At 36.9% G+C, this 22,747-nt stretch overlaps 1 protein-coding gene across 4 annotated transcripts in view; it reads right to left on the minus strand.

Annotated features, from left to right (window-relative positions):
- Positions 1-22,747, minus strand: part of NCK1 (NCK adaptor protein 1) — an 88,505-nt gene that overhangs the window by 45,623 nt on the left and 20,135 nt on the right. Inside the window, exon 2 of one of the 4 annotated variants that reach the window (XM_069473204.1) lies at positions 14,979-15,045. The exons of 2 other annotated variants lie outside the window; for them this stretch is intronic. The gene's annotated coding sequence lies outside the window, so the exon portion shown is untranslated. One more of the 4 variants, XM_069473205.1, reaches the window with a different exon arrangement.

Genomic DNA, 22,747 nt, shown 5'->3' on the forward strand with positions numbered 1-22,747 from the left:
TACTCAACAATAGAAAAATACATATCTTTTCAAGTGCACATGAAATATTCACAAAGACAGACCATATTCTGGACAAAAACAACCAAACCTTAATAAATTTAACACAGTGTATATTCTATTACCATGATGGAACTGAACTAGACATCAGTAACAGAAAGACAGCTGAAAAATCTCCAACTACTGCAAAACTGAAGAACACACTTATAAATAACCCATGGGTCAAAAAGAAAAGTCTCCAGGGAAATCAGAAAATATTTTGAATTGAGTGAAAATGAAAACATAACATACAAAAATTTGTTGGATGCAGCTAAAGCAATGTTTAAAAGAAAATTTATAGCATTAAAATGATAAAAATAAAATGTTAGAAAAAAAGGTTCCAAATCAGTAATGTAGGCTTCCACTTTAAGAATTGACAAAAATAAGGGCACATTAAACCCAAAGCAAGCAGAAGGAAGGGCATCATAAAGATAAGGTCAGAAATCAATGATACTGAAAACAGAACATTATAGAAAAAAATCAACGAAACCAAAAGATGTGCTTTGAAAAGATCAAGAAAATCAATAACTCTCTAGCAAGAATGATCACAGTGACAAATTACCAATATGTGAAATGAAAGATATCATTACAAATACAAAGACATTAAAAAGATAAGAGAATACTATGAAAAACTCTGTGCTCAGAAATTCAACTTACATGAAGTAGAAAAATATCTTGATGACACAAAATATCAAACCTTATTTATGATGAAATATATAACCTAAATATTCTATGTATGATAAAAACTCTCAGCAAACTAGGCAAAGAAGGGAAATTTCTTAACCTGATAAAAGGTTATGTATAAAAAACTTACAGCTAACATCAATCATAAAGATCTTACAATGTTTTTCCACTAAGGTCAAAAACAAGGTAGGAATGTCTCCTCTCTCTACTCCTATTTAACTTCATACTGGAAGTCCTAATCAATGCAGTAAAGAACGAAAAATAAATAAAAGTAAACAAATTGGAAAGGAAAAAATTTAAACTTACTTTATTCACAGATGACATGACTGTCTGGGCAGAAAATTCCAGGGGATCTACAAAAATACTTTTAAAATTAATAGATGAGTTTAGGTGGAGTACAGAAGTTTAATATACAAAAATCAATTGTATTTCTACATACTAGCAATAAACAAAAATTTAGAGATAAAAAATCTGTATTAGGCTGGGCGCAGAGGCTCATGACTGTAATCCTAGCACTCTGGGAGGCCAAGGTGGGAGGATCGCTCGAGGTCAGGAGTTCAAGACCAGCCTGAGCAAGAGTGAGACCCCGTCTCTACTAAAAATAGAAAGAATTTATCTGGACAACTAAATATACATATACATATATATAAATTAGCCAGGCATAGTGGCGCATGTCTGTAGTCCCAGCTACTCGGGAGGCTGATTGCTTGAGCCTGGGAGTTTGAGGTTGCTGTGAGCTAGGCTGACGCCACGGCACTCTAGCCTGGGTAACAGAGTGAGACTCTGTCTCAAAAAAAAAAAAAAAAAATCTGTATTAAATTACCAGTTGTAATAGCACTGAAAAATGAAATATTTAAGGATACATTTAACACAATAGGTGCAGGATTTATATGTTGAAAACTACAAAACACTAATGAAATAGACCTACATAAATAGAGATAGGTAAATTTTATTTAAGGATAAGAACACTCAATACTGTTAAGATGGCAATTCTCCCCCAAATTATCTATAGATTCAATGTAATTACAAACAAAATCGCAGCCGAATATTTGTAGAAATCAACAAGCTAACTCTAAACTCTATAACTTAAAATTTATATGGAAAGGCAAAGGAACTATAAGTAGCTATAATAATTTTGAAAAAGAACAACAATACTGGAAGACCTCACATCACCTAATCTCAAGACTGACTACATCACACTAAAGACAAGGAGATTGGCTAGATACCAAGATTGATGGAAAAGAACAGAGTCAAGAAAGAGACCCACATAAATATGACCAGATAATTTTTGACAAAGGTGTAATAACAATTCAATGGAGGAAAGCCCTTTCAACAAATGGTGCTGGAACAATTGGATACACATGCAAAAAAAAAAAAAAAAGATAAACCTTACATTTTTTAAAAAATTGAACTCAAAACAGTCACAAACTTAAATGTAAAAAGAAAAACTATAAAACTTTTAGAAGACAAAAAAGAAAACCTTTGTGACCTTGGATTAGACAGAAAGTTCTTAAATATAACACGAAAAGCATTGCCCATAAAAGAAAAAAACTGATAAATTAGACTTTACCAAAAATTTTTAAATTTCCCCTGAGAAAGACACTGATAAGAGAATGAAAAGATAAGCCACAGACTGGGAAAAAATATTTGCAAACCAAATATCTAGCAAAGGATTTATATCCAGAATTTAAAAAAAAAAAAAAAAAAAACCTCTAAGAACTTGATAATAAGAAAACAAGCAACCCAATTTAAAAATGAGCAAAACAGTCCAGGGATGGTGCCTCATGCCTGTAATTCCAGTGCTCTGGGAGGCCAAAGTAGGAAAATCACTTGAGGCCAGAAGTTCAAGGCCAGCCTGGGCAACATGGCAAGACTCCATCTCTACAAAAAATAAAAAAAAATTAGCCAGGCATGGTGGCATTCGCCTATAGTCCTTAGTTACTTGGAAGGCTGAGGCAGGAGTATCACTTGAGGCCAGGAGTTCAAGGTTACAGTGGGCTACCATCATAACAGTGCACTCCAGCCTGGAGCAAGATTCTGTTTCCAAAAATAAATAATTTAAAAAATAACAAAATAAAAATAAGCAAAATATTTGAATATATACTCCAAAGAAGATATATAGATGGCATATAAGTACGTGAAAAGATGCTCAACATCATTAGTCATTACGGAAATGCAAATTAAAACCACAAAATGATACCATTACCCAGCTACTAAATGGTTTAGAGAGGTAAGGAAGTATTAATAAAAAGAAAAAAGAAACTAACAGTACCAGGTGCCCACGAGGAAGCAGAACAACTGGAACTCAACACTGATGTGGCAGGTATGCAAAACACAGATTATCTACCTAATCCGAAAATTCAAAATCCAAAATGTTCCAAAATCCAAAACTTTTTGAGCACTGACAGAATGGCCAAAGGAAATGCTCATTGAAGCATTTCAGATTTTCAGATTAGGGATGCTCAACTGCTCAGTAAAATGCAAATATTACAAAATCCAAAAAAATCCTAAATCCAAAACACTTCTGGTCTCAAGCATTTTGGACAAGGGATACTCACCTGTGACACCCACTGTGGGTAACAGTTTGGCAGCTTTTTATAAAGTTAAACATACACTTACCATACGACCCGCAATCTAATTCCTAGACATTTACTCAAGTGAAACAAACACCTATGTTCACATAAAAACCTGTACTGGAATATTTATAACTGTTCTATGCATTATCAACAAAAACTGGAAACAACCCAAATGCCCTTTAATAGGTGGTTAATGGATAAATAGGGTTGATCATACAATGGACTCAGCAATAAAAAGGAATAAATTACTGATACACACAACACAGGTGAATCACATGTATCATGCTAACTGAAAAAGCCAGACTCAAAGGCTATTTATAATATTCAGGAAAAGGCAAAACTATAGGGAGAGAAAATAGATCAGTGGTTGTCATAGGATAATGGTGGGGGGAGGGTTTGACTACAAAGCATGAAGGATTTTTTTTTTTTCCTTGAGAGGGAGATGGTACTTCTGTATTTCAATTGTGGTAGTGACGACATAACTAAATAAGTACCAAATCTCATTCACAACCAAAAAGTGTGAATCTAACTGTATATAAGTTAAAATACAGCAAAAACCATTTAATGATTTTATACTTTGAATGGGTCTGTTTTTATCCATGCCCCACTCTATATGTTGAAGATCTTTAAAATGTTGACATCTTAAACAATTTCATCTAAATTTCATGCAGCCTCTAGAATCACGAGAGTAAAAAAGGAAATTAACATTCCAGTATTATAAAAATGGTTTTGTAGACTCCCTAAAAGGTACACCTTAGGAACCTTTACAGAATTGCTAATCTAAAAATGTGAACAATTCCAGACAAAACACCTAAAACTATGTTCTTTCCTAATCTTTTAAGGATTCATTAGGTATAAGCTATATATTACTGACACGAAGTTTGTCAAATCATTTAATCACATTGTGTATGATTTGTAAACTCTGAAAAAGGGTATTGTTTGTTATGTATATAGGTCATGATAAAAACGACCTTTTTTGGCAAGTCATTTGTTAAATTCTGAGGAAAAGGTAAAGAACCAACTAGCAATAAAAAAAATTTCTAAAGGGAAATCTCTTATGTAATTTTAGATTCTGCTATACTTTAACACATAACTTGACAATTTCCTGCTTCTGATAAGAATCAGCTAAATAACAATACCCAAGTGACTAAGTCCGGAAGTTTGGTTGGGGTACAGATCTCTCAGTAAACAATGAAGGGGGAAAAAAATCCCCAAATAGCTAACTTGGAAATGCCATAAGCAATATAAAAGACAAGGCAACTGATAAGATGATTTTATTCTATTCAATTTTTTAAATTCTAGTATCTAGTCAAGTAATTTTAATTGTTAAACACTCTTACTAATGAAACAACTAATGAAACCTATGCCTCCACTGGGAAAACAGAAAAATTATAGGCTAGTCAGAAATAAAGCCTCCTTAAAATCAAGGGTTTGGTTTTGTTTTGTTAAAGTATAGGTCAAATAAAATGCCACCTTATTCTATCCACTTTTGGAAATATCACTTTTAAAACATCCCCAACATGAGAAAGCACAAAATAATGACAAAGGCAAATGTACTGTGCATACAAATTCATTTACTTACTCGTTCAATGAATAAGTAAATGTAGTTATTACAGACTAAGAGAAGACAGAGCCAAGGAATGAGGGTAAAGAAAGGTATATCAAGCAAAAATTTTGCTCTCAAATAAACTCAACCAAAGTTCTATTTCTTCAACAAACTTAACAAACTTAAAGAAATCATGTCACCACTAAACTAAAAGCAATAAATTATCTTGCTAAATTACGAGCAATTATGATATAAACCACAACTATGAAAATGTATAACACAGTGAAGAATTTAATGTCATAATTAACATAACAAATATGTAAGCACATTACTTGATCTAACTCTTATTGTGCTCTATGGCAATTAAACAATAAAGAGGCTCATAACTGATGGTAATCATATTTTTAAATTTTTTAAAAACTGCAGAAAATAAATGCTATGGACCGAATTGTATCCCCTCAAAATTTCACACGATCAAATTCTAACTGGAAAAGCCATACTCAAAGGCTACATATAACATTCTGGAAAAGGCAAAACTGTAGAATGTGACAATATTTGGATATAGGTTCTTTACAGAGATAACTGAGATAAAATGAGGTCATTAGGGTGGGTCCTAATCCCCTATGCCTAGCCTCCTTATAAGACGACATTTTGACACAGACATGAACAAAGGGAAGACTGTGTGATGTACACAGGGAGAAGACAGCCGTAAACAAGCCCAGAAGAGGTGCCCTCAGAAGAAACCAACCCTGCTGACACCTTGATCTCAAGACTTCTATCCTCCAGAATTGAGCAAAAACTAACTTCTGTTGTTTAAGCCTACGGTCCCTAACCCCCAGGCCAGAAACTGTACTAGCCTTTTAGGAACCGGACTATTGCAGGAGGTGACCTGCAGGCGAGCAAGCGAAGCTTCATCTGTATTTACAACTGCTCCCCATAGTTCACATCACGGCATAGGCTCTGCCTTCTGTCAGATCAGCAGCAGTATTAGATTCTCATAGGAGCGTGAACCCTACCATAAGCAGTGCTTGTGATGGATCTAGGTTGCACGCTCATTATGAGAATCTATGCTTAATGATCTGAGGTGGAGCTGAGGCAGTGATGCTAGCACTGGGGAGCAGCTTCAAATACAGATTATGATTAGCAGAGAGATTTGACTGCACAATAAATGTAATGTGCTTGAATCATCCCCTAACCATCACCACCACCAGCCACCACACCGCCCCCACCCTGATATCCATGAAAAATCATCTTCCATGAAACTGGTCCCTGGTGCCAAAATGGTTGGACACTGCTGGTTTAAGCCACCAGTCTGTGATATTTTGTTAAAGACAGCCCTAGCAAATGAATACAATACACATAAAAAGTATCACCTGAATCATTTTTAAGAGTACAGTTCTGTGGCATTAAATACAGTCACACTGTGCAAACATCCAAAATAATCTTCATCTTGCAAAACTCAAACGCTGTAACCATTAAACAATAACTCCCCAAAATATGGCCAAACTACCAATCAAATATAAGAGAAGAATAAAATCATTTTCAGATACGTATTCTCAAAAAATGTAATTCCATGTACCCTTACTCAGGAAACAAGTAGAGGACATGCTCCAGCAAAATAAGGGAATAACGCAAGAAAAAGGAAGACACAGGATCTAGGAAACAGGGGAACTAATGAAGAAAGGCAAAGAGAATTTCTAGGATGCCAAGAAAATGAAATCTACTTTTGAAGCAGGTCTAGAAGAAATAGTCCAAATTGGAGTAGGATTCCAGGGAAAAAGGAAAAAATCTGATAGATTGTCAGACAGATACGACTGTGTGAAAAATTATAAAATGTGAATTTTATATAATTGTTGGAGGATATGGGAAGACTTAGCTGCAAGTTCAAAGAAAACATACTTTTTGGCTGGGTGCAGTGGCTCACGCCTATAATCCTAGCACTCTGGAAGGCAGAGGCCAGGGGATTGCTTGAGTTCAGGAGTTCGAGACCAGCCTCAGCAAGAGCGAGACCCCATCTCTACTAAACAGAAAAATTAGCCAGGCGTCACAGTTCATGCCCTATAGTCCCAGCTACTCCAGAGGCTGAGGCAGGAGGATCACCTAAGCCCAGGAGTTTGAGGTTGCTGTGAGCTACGATGACATCACTGCACTCTAACAGGGGCAACAGAGCAAGACTCTGTCTCAAAAAAAAAAAAAAAGAAAACAAAACAAATTTTTTAAACAAGAACTTCATAAATTTCAAAAATATTAAGTTACACAAGAAAGGAAATTTAGTCATAGGAGGTGGGTCAGCTGTAAATAATACCTACTTGGTTACATAGTCATTAATAAAAATAGTGAATATGAATATGTAATTTTATCAAGACAATGGGGCCAAGAAAGTTTAGTAAATACAGTTGGGGGATTGGTTCCAGGAACCCTGACCCCCCTGTAGATATCAAAATCCACAGATGCTCAAGTCCCTTACAAAAAATGGCTTAGTACTTGCATATAACCTATGCAGAACCCCCTGTATACTTTAAATCATCTCTAGATTACTTACAATATATCTAATACAATGTAAATACTATATGAATAGCTGTTATATTGTATTAGTTTTTAAATTTATATTTTTTTCAAATATTTTCCATCTGCAGTTGAATTTGCAGATGTGGAACCTGTGGATATGGAGGGCTGACTATATCCTCATTTATCTTAATAGAAAATCAGTAGATAACATGAATTTAATGAGTGAAGAGATAATATGGACATATTACTTGGATAAGTATTTATAAGAAAATACCAGAAAAAGCAGCTTTAAAAATTAAAAGCGATTACCCCTTGAGTCAAGGGGGACAATAAACATGGAGTAGAACAAAGAACTGCTATTTTTGTTATAAGCCTATAGCACCTTTTGACATTTTAAACTATGTTCATATATTACTTTGATAACTTATAAAAAAATAATGTAGAAAACCTCCTTGACTACTTAAAAATCAAAATTAAATCAATCAAAATTAAGCTACTCTTAAGCTGTACCAGCATCCATTCTTTTTCTTTTTTACAGTATCTCAACTTTCTTCTGAGAAACTATTCTCTCTAACCCCACTCCCCAATTCTGTTTCCTCATTATTCAGGTGACCTTCCATCAACTCAGGGATAGAATATGCAATTCATGCACGGTCATTCAGAATGTTAAATTCCTTTAGTCCTTGTGACTGATTCAAGAATGGACTTAAAACCCAAGTTGCTCATTCGGAAAGACTCCTGGGATGTCTGTAGGGACTACTGGAAGATAACCTCTCTTTTCCCAATGGACTTAACCTGACTGCAAGCAGACTTACGAGTAGAAGTCACCATGTAGAACCTGACAATGAAGCTGAGAGGTAGACAGAGACTAAATTCCATCTTTTGAGCCCCAAATCTAGTCATGTCTCAATCAGAACAATGAAGCTGAACATAGAACATACCACATTGTTCTCACATAAAGTGAAGCAATGCTCCACAAGGGCCTGCAAAGAGGGGATTACTGCATGCAGAGGACTAGGTCTTAAGAGATAATTCTTTTCTATACACTCTATTTAAACTATCCCTAAACCTCTCAGTACTATTTGATATTTTATACTATGTTTATGTATTACATATGAATACATCTGATAAATAAGGGTCTTTAAAGTACAGAGTCTGAATGTGTGAGTGCCTCCTTCAACTCTGTACCCTAGGCAACTTGCTTATCTTACCCTAGTCCCAACCCTGTTTAACTATCCCCATGGTATAGTTTGGATATTTGTCCTCTCCAAATCTCATGCTGAAATCCAAACCCCAGTGTTCGAAGTGGAGCCCAAATGGAGGTGTTTGGGTCATGGGGGGCAGATCTGTCATGAATGGCTTGGTGCCTTTCGCATTGTGGATGCATAATGAGTAAGGTCTCAATCTATTAGTTCCCATGAAAACTCCTTGTTAAAAAGAGCCCTCTTCTCTCTCTCTCTTGCTTTTATCTTGCAATGTGATTTGCACACATGGGCTCCCCTTCCCCTTCTGCCATGAATGGAAGCTTCCTGAGGCCCTTACCAGAAGTAGATGCTGGTGCCATGCCTCTTGTACAACTTGCAGAACGATGAGCCAAATAAACCTCTTTTCTTTATAAATTACCCAGCCACAGGTATTCCTTTACAGCAATGCAAACAGACTAAGATATCCTTTAAACAAAATGTTTATGATATATTCAATTTCCTTTTTAATCACATACTTAGGTTCCAGCCATTGCTCTGCCATTTAGCTATGACTCGGGGTATGTCATACCAACCTCCCTGCATTTCCTTATCTACAAAATAAGGGAACTGAACTAGATAATAGCAAAAACTCTGTTTTTGAATGCCAAATTATTTGAATTTTCTGAACTAGACAAACTCATTTTTGTATTCAAAGTTTTTCATTAAAACTACATTATTCTGATCCTTATTTTTCTAATCTAATTATTATCTCTTACTGTTACTCCAAATTGTACATTTTTCCAAAAGAACACACACAAGTAGCACAGCCAACAGCAGGACTATCATTTTCCCATGCTTTACACTAAAATAAGGTTTAGACTGTCATCTCTTTTATTTTTTTTCTGTCATTCTCAGGATATGTCATCTTCTTTTAGCAACCATATCCTGGTATACATAAAATTTATGGTCACCTGAAATCCTAGACATATTTAACTTGCAATTAATCATAACATTTGAGTATTTTTCATATTAATTGCTGTACTTAATTCCAATTGCCCTCTTACCTTCCATGTGCTATGTAATTGTTACTATAAAGCAATTTCAGGACTTTACCACTTAGCTCCATTAAAGTTTATCATGCCTCCCATTATGATTTTGGCCTATGCATACCATAAGACCTACTGGAGTCACAGGGAACCAGTACATTATTACTTAAAAATCCTGGGTATTCAAGTACTTTGTAACTTCTACAGCACTACTCCACAGGCACACCTCCATATACCTTTCCCTACAGACTTTCTGCTTATGTGTCTATAACTCAGGAAACAGTGCCACCATAAATCCAGTTGGCTGGATTAATGAACCAAACTAAGTCAACCCTCACATCTCAAATCATGTTCCTTTTACCTCCTTTATAGGATTCTAATGAATCCATGTGTTTTCATTCTCACCACCACTACCTTAACAGTAATAAAGCGTTCTTAAGTGGTGTCTCAGTCCATCTTGTGTTGCAATAAAGGAATACCTGAGGCTGGGTAATTTATAAAGAAAAAAGGTTATTTGGATCACAATTCTGATGGCTGTAAAGTTCAAGATTGAGCTTCAGGCTGCTACTACTCATGAAAGAAGGGGAAGCTGATGGCCAGGTGCAGTGGCTCACGCTTGTAATCCCAGTACTTTGGGAGGCCACGGTGGAAGGATCGCTTGAGGCCAGGAGTCCAAGGCCAGCCTGAGCAACATAGATACCATGTCTCTCCAAAAAGTAAAAAAATCAGCCAGGCGTGGTGGCACGCACCTGTAGTCCCACCTACTTGGGAGGCTGAGGCAGGAGGACTGCTTGAGCCCAGTCCAGCAGTTTGAGGCTACAGTGAGCTATGATGAGGCCACTGCACTCTAGCCCTGGACACAGAAGGACACAGACCGAGACCGTGTCTCAAAACAAAAGGGTGGGGTAGGGAGGGGAGCTGGCATGTGTAGAAATCACATGGCATATGGCAAGAAAGAAAACAAGAGAGAGAAGGAGGAGGTGCCAGGCTTTTTTAAACAACCAGCTCTCATGGAAACTAAATACAGTAAGAACTCACCCCAGAGGGAGGGCATTACTCTATTCATGAGGGATCTTCCCCTATAAGTAGTCAAACACCTACCATTAAGCACCACCTCCAACACTGGCTATCAAACTTCACCATAAGATACAGAGGGGACAAACTATCAAGCAATACCAAGTGCTCTCGCTATTTCCAGTCTCACTCTTTTATAGTTAGAGGCATTTAGTTGTCATATTAGGGGGTATAAAGATTTGAAATATGAATTTCTCCTGTAAATGCATGCTAATTGAACTTGAAAGCTAAATGAAAGGTATAAATGTATTTGCTTTGAGTTACAATGAACTATCCTTGAGTTCCTCAAAATTAAGAGAGAAAAAGGTAAGAACTTTTCTAACGGTAATGAAACTTGGTTTAAAAAAAAAAAGTTATGAGAGGATTCTGGGAAGATGGCAGAGTAGGAAACAACAGGAAATCTGTCTTCCCACATAGACAACAATTGTATTAGTGTAATCTTGTCTTGTATAACTATTTTGGAACTCTGGCGCCTATTCCAAAGCTTGCAAGTTCCAGGGGAAGGCTTAGAAATAAACTGCTGTTAATTTAAGTCAATTTCAGCTTTTAGCTCAGGAGTGACTACCCATTCCTCAACTTCCATAGGTCTGCATTCTGATAGTTAATTGCTGCTTCTGATCACTGATATACAGACACAGGGGTAGGCAGCTATTGTTCCACTTCTCTCCCAATAGTTGTTAAGCCCTGCTCCTCCTGGATGAAGGGAATTTAAAGGATCAGTGCCTTTTCTTTTTCCTTCTTTCATTTTTCCTCTTGGGAAGTCAGACATCAAAGGACTAGGACAGTCAAAAGCAACTGCATAAACAGGGAAATTTAGAAAGTCACTATGCATGCCCAAAAAAAGGTTCAGGCTCAGAAAAGACCTGAGAAAACTAAATTTATACCTCAGGCTGATCCCCAGCACAGAGACAGCCAACAAAATAAACACTACAAGCAACAAAAAACTAGCAAATCCCAAGGAATGGGGAGAATCTGATTTACAGAGTTACCACAATATTAGATTCAAATGTTCAGTTTCCAACAACAAAACACTAGGGATACAAGGAAACAGGAAAGTATGACCCATGTGAAGGAAAAAAATAAACCAACAGAAATCTCCCAGAGAAAGACCAGAAGATTGACCTACTAGACAAAGACTTTAAAAGAGCTAAGCTTAAAGATGTTCAAAGAACTAAAGGAAGAAATGGAGAAAAGAAAAAAAAAAATCAAGGCATAAGCAAAGTAGGAATATCAGTAAACAGAAAACCTCAACAGAAACTAAAAAGAAACTCAGAAGCTCAAAAGTACAGTAACGGAAATGTAAAATTCATTATAGGGATTCAAAAGATTTGAGCAGGCAGAAGAAAGAATCAGCAAGTGTGAAAATGGGACAATTGAAATTATCAAGAATGACAGAAAAAAAGATTGAAGAAAAGTGAAAAGTGAAAGGCAAAGGGACATGTGGGACACTATCAAGAGACTCAACATATGCATTGTAGGAGTGCCAAAAGGAGAAAAGGGACAAAGAGATTATTTGAAGAAATAACGGCTGATAACTTCTCAAATGTGATGAAAGACAGGAATATATACAATTCACTAAGTTCAAAGGACTCCAAGTAGAATGAATTCAAAGAGATTCACACCAAGACACATTATAATCAATCAAAAGACAGAGAGACTCCTGAAAGGAGTAAGAGAGAGAAAAGCAGCTTGTCACATATAAGGGATCTTCTATAAAATTATCAGATTCTCATCAGCAACTCTGAAGGCCAGAATGCAGTGGGCTAACATATTCAAAATACTGAAGGGAAAAAAAACTTCTCAACTAAGAATCCTATACTGGCAAAACTGACTTTCAAAAGTGAGGAAGAAATTACCACTTTCCAAGACAAACAAAAGCCGACGAAATTGATTACCACTAGATTTGCCCTGCAAGAAATGCTAAAGGAGCAAACTAAAACACTTCTGCAGAGCAAAAGAAACAAAGTGAAGAGACAACCTACAGAGTGGGAGAAAATATTCACAAACCCTATATCTCATAAAGGGTTAACATCCAAAACAAGAAACTCAAACAACTCAACAGCAAGAAAACAAATAACTCGATCAAAAAATGGGCCAAAGACCTGAACAGACATTTCTCAAAAAAGACATACCAACGGCCAGCAGGTATATGAGAAAATGGTATCACTAATCATTAGGGTAATGCAAATTAAAACCACAATGAGATATCACCTCACATCTGTTAGAATGGCTTCTATCAGAAAGATGAACCATAACAAGGGTTGGCAAGGATGCAAACAAAAGGGAACTCTTGTATTTTTGTGGCAGTGGGGGTTGTAAATTAGTGCAGCTATTATAGTAAACAGTATAGTGTTTCCTCAAAAAACTAAAAAATAAAACTACCATGTCATCCAGCAATCCCACTTCTGGGTATATATCCAAAGGAAATGAAATCAGTATGCCAAAGGGATATTTGCACTCACATGTTCATTGCACCATTATTCATAATAGCCAAGATATGAAATCAATTTAAGTGTTCATAAATGGATGAATCAATAAACGTGGTATATATACATAATGGAATACTATTCAGCCTTTAGAAAAGAAAGAAATTCTGTCATTTGCAACAACATGGATGAACCTGGAGGACATTACAGTAAGTGAAATATGTCAGGCACAGAAAGACAAATACTGCATGATTTCACATATATGTGGAATGTAAAAAAAGTTGAACTCATAGAAGTAGAGAGTAGAATGATGCTTACCAGAGGCGGGGGGCAGTGAGGGGTGAGATGGGCGGTTGTTGGTCAAAGTATATCAAGTTTCAGATAGAAAGGATGAATAAATTTTGAGGTCTATTGCATAGCATAATGACTATAATCAATATCGATGTATATTTCAAAATAACTGAGAGTAAATTTCAAATGTCTCACCATAAAAATGACAGGTAAATGAGGTAATAGACACGTTAATTAGCTTGCTGTACTCATTCCTCATTGTAGACATATGTCAAAACATCACATTGTATCCTAGAAATGTATGCAGTTATGATTTGTCAACTAATAATAAATAACTGAAAGGGATTGCGGATGGAACTGTACAGGAACAGTTATTATATGTTAATGAAGTTAAGCTGCTATGAATTCAAATTAGAGTTTCATAATGTTAGAATGTTAAATGTAATCCCTATGGTAACCACAAAAAAGCTATTGAATATACACAAAAGGAAGTAAGAATGGAATTAAAACATTTCAGTATAAAACACCAACTAAGCATAAAAGATAGTAATACAGGAAATAACAAAAAGGATATAAGGTATATGGAAAACAAATAGCAAAATGACAAAAGTCTCTCCTAATCACTAAATAATCTAATATAAATGGATTAAACCTTCCAATAAAAAGAACAGATAAGAAGGATAAATTTTTTTTTTTTAAAGTTCCAAATACATGCTATTTGGAGAGACTCAACTTTAGAGCCAAAGACACAAATAGGCTGAATGTGTAAGGATAGGATAGTCCATGAAAACAGTAACCAAAAGAGAATAGAGGTGGCTGTATTAACATCAGACATCACAGACTACAAACCAAAAAAGGTTACAAGAGACAAAGAAGGATATTATCTATTAAAGAAAGGTTCAACATAACACAAAGTTATAACAATTATAGACATCTACACACCTAATGACAGGCTATCAAAATATATAAAGCAAAAACTAACAATATAAGGGGAAAATAAGACTGTTCTACAATAATCACTAGAAACTTCAATATCCCACTCTCAATAATGGATAGAACAATCAGACAAAAGACAAGTAAGGAAACAGAAGACTTAACACCATAAACCAACTGGATCTAACATGTAGAGAACACTCTCCCCAACAACAGAGTTCACATTCTTTTCAAGCTCACATAGGACATTTATTTTATTAAAGCACTCAACATCCTGACATTGAAATTGCTGTTTAAATAACTGTCTCCTTTATTTGTAATATAGCAAGCTCTTAGAGGAAATAGCCTCATTTCATTTTGTGTCCTTGGCACATCAACAGAATAGCATGCATGTGGTAATTAACATTTACAGAATTAACAGTAGGACTTTCAGCTCTCTTCATAGTGTTTCAGTCCTCAGTCTGGTATGCCCTCTCTCCCTCAGCAAACTCCTACGTATTTCTTAAGACTCAGTCAACATTTGTTTTCTCTGCACCGTCTGGACATCTCTGAGCAAAGTTAGTCACTCCTTTCTCTATAATTCTACCTAACTTTTGCCTGTCTCTGTCAGTCCTTTGTGTCGTGCTATAACACAATACCTTAGACAGGGTAATTTATACAGGAAAGAAATTTACTTCCACACAGTTCTGGAGGCTGAGAAGTCCAAGTTCAAGGCACGAGCATCTGGTGAGGGCCTTCTTGCTGCAATATAACAAGACAGCAGGCATCACTTAGGGAGGGACGAAACCACTCGTGCAATAATGGCATTAATCCATTCAGAAGGGCAATGCCTCCACAACCCAAATACCTCTTATTGAGCACCACCTCCTAAGCTATACTTCTAGTCCACTATTTCTATAGATAAATTTAGTTCATTTATGAGCAAAGCATTATCTTTTAAAACTCTATGTTACATTTAGAGAAGGCATGCAATATCCATCCTAACATTTTTTAAAAAACTAGTCTTAAAAATATATGGTGATTCAATCAATTATTAAAACTATGTGGATCCCTGCAGATATTGGTGAAGGAATGTTAATATGACAAAGTCATAACGTTTTGTAGGACATCCGTGCCCTTTGTAAACAGACTGTTTTGCTAATATAAAGAGCCACATGCTTTTCTATTCTGAAACTCGTTTATCATTACTACTATAATTTTTTTTACTATATTTTCATTTGGAGTACTTTTGAATGGTAAACATTTTCAATGCTACTCTTAAGTACTAGACTTTCAGGGACACCATTACAACTGAGATAGAAACAATATTCCAGAAGACAATAAATTATAAAATGTTTGGTTAAGGATTCTCTCTCTCACATTTATTACAGTATTATCAGTTTCCAGCATATTAAGCACACAAAGATTTGGGGAGTGAGAATGATGCCACATAACAAAGGATATAATACCTGCAGGAATAAGTACAATAGGGAAGATTCCATGTTCCTACTTTGTTATACATTGAGGTATAGACAGTATTCAATTATAGATTCATTAAAAAAAAAGGAAAGGGTGGGGCTTCAAGATGGCTGGCTAGATGCATCTGGTACTCACCTCTTCTATGGAGAGGAACCAAAATAACAAGGAGATAATCACACTTCAAATAGACATAAGAGAGAACACTAGAATTCAACAGAGAAGTGATGGGAAGCACTAAAAGCAAAAAAAAAAAAAAAAAAGGAGAGGAAAGCAAAGCAGCCTGCTCAGCCAGGACAGCTGGAGGTCTAGAGAGGCTCCCCAATGAGAGGAAGGATAAGAAACAGACACCCAGCACAAGCAGTTCACAATCCTACCATAGACTCCTATAATCCTAGCCACGGGAGAGCCCCTTGATGCTCACAGAACCTGACATTACCATATGGGGCTGCCTGGAGACCACACAAAGGCATTGCTCCAGAGACAGGGTTCAAAAACCTATTGAAGGAAATAAGAGATGAAAACCTCCCAAGTCTAGGAAGAGATTTAGACATAGAGATACAGAAGGCTCAGAGATACCTAGATAAATACAATTCAAAAAGGTCTTCTTCAAAACACATTATAGTCAAACCGTAAAAAGACAAAGAGAGATTTCTAAAATCAGCAAGAGAAAATCGTCCAGTCATTTAAAGGAACACCCATCAGACTTAACAGCAGACTTCTCAGCAGAAACCTTATACGCCAAAAGAGAATAGGACGATACGTTCAAAGAGCTGGGGGCAGAAAAAACCTGGTAGCCAAGGACACTATAGCCACTAAAGTTATTCTTCATAAATGAAGGAGAAATAGTCTTTCCTAGACAAGCAAAAGCTGAGAAAAATCACCACCACTAGACCAGCCCTACAAGAAATGCTTAAGGGAGTCCTATACCAGAAGGAAAAGAACGACATATACCATTGTAAAAAGACAGAAATATAAAAATAGAGCACTGATAGAGCAAGAATACACACAAGAGCAAACAATCAAACGTTACCACTACAGAAAACCACCAAATCACCATGATAAACAGTGAAAGAAAGAAAGCAATAAGGGCTATACAAATCAAAAATTAGCAGAAGAAAAGAAATCAAGATCAGAGTAGAACTAAATGAAATAGACTTTAATAAATTATGGGTTGGGCACACTGGTTCACACCTGTAATCTCAGCACTTTGGGAGGCTGAGGTGGGAAGATCACTTGAGGCCATAGCAAGACCCCATCTCTGCAAAAAATTTTCTAAAAACTTAGCTAGCCATGATGGTGCACCTGTAGTCCTAGCTATTCTGGAGCCTAAGATGGAAGAATTGCTTCAGCTCAGGAGTTTGAAGCTGCAGTAAGCTATGATGGTGCCAGTGCACACCAGTCAGAGTAAGAGAAAAGACCCTATCTCTTAAAAAACAAAAAAGTTACACAAGAGCAACAAAACAGGATGATTCCTTGAAAAGACAAACAAAATCAACAAACTACTTGTGAGACTAACCAAGAAAAAAAGAGAAAAGACCCCAATAGACAAAATTAGAAATGAAAAAGGAAATACTACGACTGATACCATAGAATTCAAAAGATCTGGCCGGGCGTGGTGGCTCACGCCTGTAATCCTAGCACTCTGGGAGGCCGAGGCGGGTGGATTGCTCAAGGTCAGGAGTTCGTAACCAGCCTGAGCGAGACCCCGTCTCTACTAAAAATAGAAAGACATTATATGGACAACTAAAAATCTATATAGAAAAAATTAGCCGGGCATAGTGGCGCATGCCTGTAGTCCCAGCTACTCGGGAGGCTGAGGCAGTAGGATCGCTTAAGCCGAGGAGTCTGAGGTTGCTGTGAGCTAAGCTGACGCCACGGCACTCACTCTAGCCTTGGCAACAAAGTGAGACGCTATCTCAACAAAAAAAAAAAAAAAAAAAAAAAGATCATGAGAGACTTTTTTTTTTTTTTTACAGGTGCCAGGACCTGAAATGTGCATCGGAGACTATTATGAACAACTACACGGTAACAAAAACTGGAAAACCTAGAAGAAATGGATAAATTCCTTGATACATACAACCTACCAAGATTGAATCATGAAGAAATAGAAAACCTGAACAGATCAATAAGGAGTAATGAGACTGAATCAGTAATAAAAAGTCACCCAACAAAGAAAAGTCCAGGACCAGATGACTTCACTGCCAAAGTATACCAAACATTCGAAGAAGAACTAACACCTATTCTCCTCAAACCACTCCAAAAAATTGAATAGGAGAGAATTCTCCATAATTCATTCTATGAGGCCCACATTATCTGATACCAAAACCCAACAAGGGCACAACAAAAAAAGAAAACTACAGGCCAATATCTCTGATGAATACAGACACAAAAATCCTCAACAAAATACTAGCAAACCAAATCCAACAGCACATCAGAAAAATAATACACCATAATCAAGGGGGACCTTATTCCAGGGATGCAAGGATAATTCAATACACGCAAATCAACAAACATGATACATCACATCAACAGAATGAAGGACAAAAACCATACAACCATCTCAATAGGTGTAGAAAAAGCATTTGATAAAATTCAACATCACTTCATGATAAAAATTCTCAACAAACTAGGCACAGAAGGAACATACCTCAACAGAGTAAAGGCCATAAAGGACAAACCCACAAATAACATCATATGGAATGGGGAAAATTTGAAAGCCTTTCTTCTAGGAACCGGAAAAAGACAAAGATGTCCACTTTCAGCACTCCTATTCAATACAGCACTGGAAGTCCTGGCCAGTGCAATCAATCAAGAAAAAGAAATGCAAGGCACCCAAATTGGAAAAGAGAAGTTTCAACTTTCCCTCTTTACTCATGATATGATCTTTAATATCTATAAAAACCTAAAGACTCCACCCAAAACTCTTAGATCTGATAAATTCAGTAAAGTTGCAGGATACAAAATCAAATTACATCATCAAATACGAAACGTCCAATTTTGAATCAAAAGTGCAGCTCATTATATCTCAAATAAGAAGCAATACAATTAATCAAAGTATGTGCCTGAACTATCAACAACAGTTTTGTCATCTTAACAGTAGCTTGTTTATGCCAACAGCAAAGAAGCCTGAAGAGCGAATGGCAATGAAATCACGACAGGCATTTTCCACAGCTTGTGGAAAATTGAACATTTTTCCTTACAAGAAGTGGTCCAAAGCCTGGAAGAAATGGTAGTCAGTTGGTGCAAGGTCTGGTGAATACAGTGGATGACACAGAGTTTCCAAATCCACCTTCTGTAGTTTGAGCTGCATTGTTTTTTGCGACATGTCGTCTTGGCAAGAGGATTGGCCTGTCTCTATTGACCAATCTCAGCTGCTTCATCGCAAGCATCCTCATCATTTCATCCAAATGGCTGCAACAGACATTCGCTGTAACCGACTGACCAGGTTTCATGAAACTTTAGTGGATAATACCAGCGCTGGATCACCAAACAGACACCATTAGCTTTTTCTGATCAATATTCAGTTCTGGACTGTGTTTCGGCCCTTCATCTTTATCCAACCATTGTGCCGAACACTTGCGACTCTCAAAAAGAATCCATTTTTCATCAGTGTAACAATACAATGTAGAAATGGTTCACCTTTATGTCATGACAGCAAAGAAAGGCAAGCTTCGAGATGATTTCTTCTTTACCTTTTTACCTTGCTGATTTGTTTCCAATTGACCAATACTGTTGGAATAGTAACATCAAAAAAAAAAACAAACTTAAGCTTCCACTGTAGCTTTCAGTTCATCATTATCCACCTTGGTCTTGGTCTCAGGTCACCCATATGGCTCACTTGCAAGATTACAACTGCCAGAACAGAACTTCTAAAACCATCAAGGAACTGTGCGTTCATTAGCCACATCCTCCCACACACTTCACTGGTATTTTGAGTTGCCTGCACTGCACTGGTTCCACAATGGAACTCACATTTGAAAATAACACAAATTTTTTACTTATCCATGGTTTCACAAAAACTGCTCCAAAAAAAAAAAATATTTGAAAGATAATCACAAGCCAAAATGTGCATCTGCAAGACTGAGGATGTGCTTTCACAATAAAAACATAATAAGAAATGTCAAAGTAAAATAAAATGTCAGAGATGTCAACTGTCAAACTTAGTACTTAAGGAAATCAGACACTTCATATTTAATAACCTAATATTTACTACAAACTAATTTTTGACAATGGTGCCAAGAAAATACATTGGGGAAAGGACATTCTGTTTAATAAATGGCGTTGGGAAGATTGGATATCCACATGCAGAAGAATGCAACTGGACCCTTCTCACTATATACAAAAATCAACCCAAGATGGATTAAAGGCTTATATAAACGTGGAAACTACTCAGCCATTAAAAAAGAATGAAATCATGTCATTTGCAGCAACGTGGATGGAACTAGAGGTTAACATCATGTTAAATGAAATAAGCTGGGCACATAAAGACAAATATCACATGCTCTCACTCGTATGTGGCAGCCAAAAAAGTTGATCTCATGGAGGTAGAGAGAAGAATGATAGTTACCAGAGGCTGGGAAGGGTGTGAAGAGGGTTTAGCCAATAGGTACAGACATATAATTAGACAGAAAGTTTAAGTTCTAATGTTCAATAGCAAAGTAGGGTAACTATAGCTAGCAGCAATGCACTACGTATTTCAAAGTAGCTAGAAGAGAGGACTTGGAATCTTCCCAACACATAGAAATGATAAATACTCAAGGTAATGGATACTCCAAATACCCTGACTTGATCGTTATACATTCTATGCATGTAACAAAATATCACAAATGTGTAAAATAATATGTATCAAAAATTAGAGAAAAAAACAGAGAAGAAAAGCAAAGAAAAAGTATGGTAAAGGTAAATAAGAAAACAAAAATAAATCTATATATATCATAATCAAAATAGATGTAAATGGGGCAGGCGTGGTTGCTCACACCTGTAATCCTAGCACTTTGGGAAGCTGACGGAAGAGGATCACTTCAGGTCAGGAGTTCGAGACCAGCCTGAGCAACAGTGAGACCGCCATGTCTACAGAAAATAGAAAAATTAACCTCAGCTTGGTGGCATGCACCCAGTGTCCCAGCTACTTGGGAGGCTGAGGCAGGAGGACTGCTTGAGCCCAGGGGTTTGAGGTTGCAGTGAGCTATGATGACACCACTTCCCCATGTGGCCCTGCATGACATGATATAACCTGCCTCCTTTTTCTAAGTAACAATGACTCAAAAGTTTTCCTTCATGACTGTCTCTTCAGTATCTGTGTGTCTTATTATACTTTATTTCAAGACAATAAGGGAAACAAAGAGCAGAAATTAATGAAATGGAAAATTAGGAAAAAAAATCCTAAGGTAGGGAAGAATTTTTCAAACTTAAAAATCAAAAAGCATAAAACACAAAGGAAAAAATAACATGGAAAAGACGGATAAATGAGTACATTAACTCCTTTTTTAAAATCAGCTTTGAGATATAATTCACATACAAAACTAATTTACTGAGTTTTGACAAATGTATACAATTGTGTAACCCACACCACAATCACGATCTAAAATACTTTCATCACCCGTAAAAGTTCCTTTGTGCGCCTTTACAGTCAATCCTCTTCCCCCTTAACAAGTACTGATGGACTTTCTATCACTATAGTTTGCCTTTTCTTGAATTCCATGTAAATGGAATCATATAGTTGACTATGTTAAAATTTAAAACTTTTGTTGATCAGATACCCCGTTATCAGAAACATCAACTTATTTTTGAAAAATATAATAAAGTACCCTAATAAGGGACAAAATTTTAACAAGATTAGTATCACTGCAGAATGCAAAGCACAGCTTGTTAAACATAGAGCTGAGCAAGTGGCTTGATGGGGATGGACCTTTGCATTCTGGGGAAAGCAAAATTTACACTTATTCTAGAAATGGGTTTCCCCTGCTTGCCCAGAGTACCTCTCAACACTCAATGGCTTCAAAATTCTGCTTTACCAATAAGAGATTTACCTTACCATCACAACAAACCAAAGAACAGATTTATTTAATGGTGAAGGAGATATAACATTAAGCATGTGGCCATGGCACCCACTGGTCCTATCACATATAATATCACTCAGAAACGGCCAGACTAACAAAATGATAAAGTGGCACATTAAAAACTCAAATAAGAAATCATCCTGCTGGTCTTTCAGGATACAGTACATCATATCAAGGAAAGAGGCACTGAAGAGGGCAGAAAAGACAGTCTGGCACTGGCTATGCCACCCCTCCCCCATTCCCCCCAGGCTGTGCAGCGCCAGCACACCAAAAGGAGAGAGAATCTGTGCGTCCCAGAGAGGGACAGTGAATTTGCAATTTGGGTACCAGTTCACCCACAGTAAAATAAAGCACCAAGCAGACTCCTGAGGCCCCTGAGTCCAGGCCTTAGTTCATGAACCGCATTTATGGATCCACCCTGGGCCAGAAGGAAACATGCTGCCTTGAAGGGAAAGACCTAGTCCTGGCAGGATTCTCCACCTGCGAGTAAAGGGCCCTTGGGCTCTGAATAAACAAACATCAGAGGTAATCAGGCAACAGTCAACACGGGCTTTGGCTGAGACTGGGCTGGCTTCAGGTATCCTGGCACTGATGCCCACGAGGGAGTGCCCACGTCACTCCTCCCCGAATTCCAGCAGCCCAGCACAGAGAGTGAGGGAAGAGAGTGAGAGGCTTTGCCTAGTAATCCAGAGAATTCTCTTGTATCTTACTCAAGCTCACCAAGTAAATACCACCATGAGCCTGCAAGAGTCATAGTGTTACTGGGCTTGGGGCACCCCCAAGTGCTGATATAGCTGCAGTGATCAGAGATTTGGACCACAACACTCAATTCCATTTGAGTATCTGGAAAGCCTTCTCAAGAATGACGGATTCAAACAAGCCCAGACCATGAAGATTAAAATAAACACCTAACTCTTCAATGCTCA

Source organism: Eulemur rufifrons, chromosome 7 (genome assembly GCF_041146395.1).
Source record: "Eulemur rufifrons isolate Redbay chromosome 7, OSU_ERuf_1, whole genome shotgun sequence".
In the NCBI taxonomy this organism is placed as follows: Eukaryota; Metazoa; Chordata; class Mammalia; order Primates; family Lemuridae; genus Eulemur; species Eulemur rufifrons.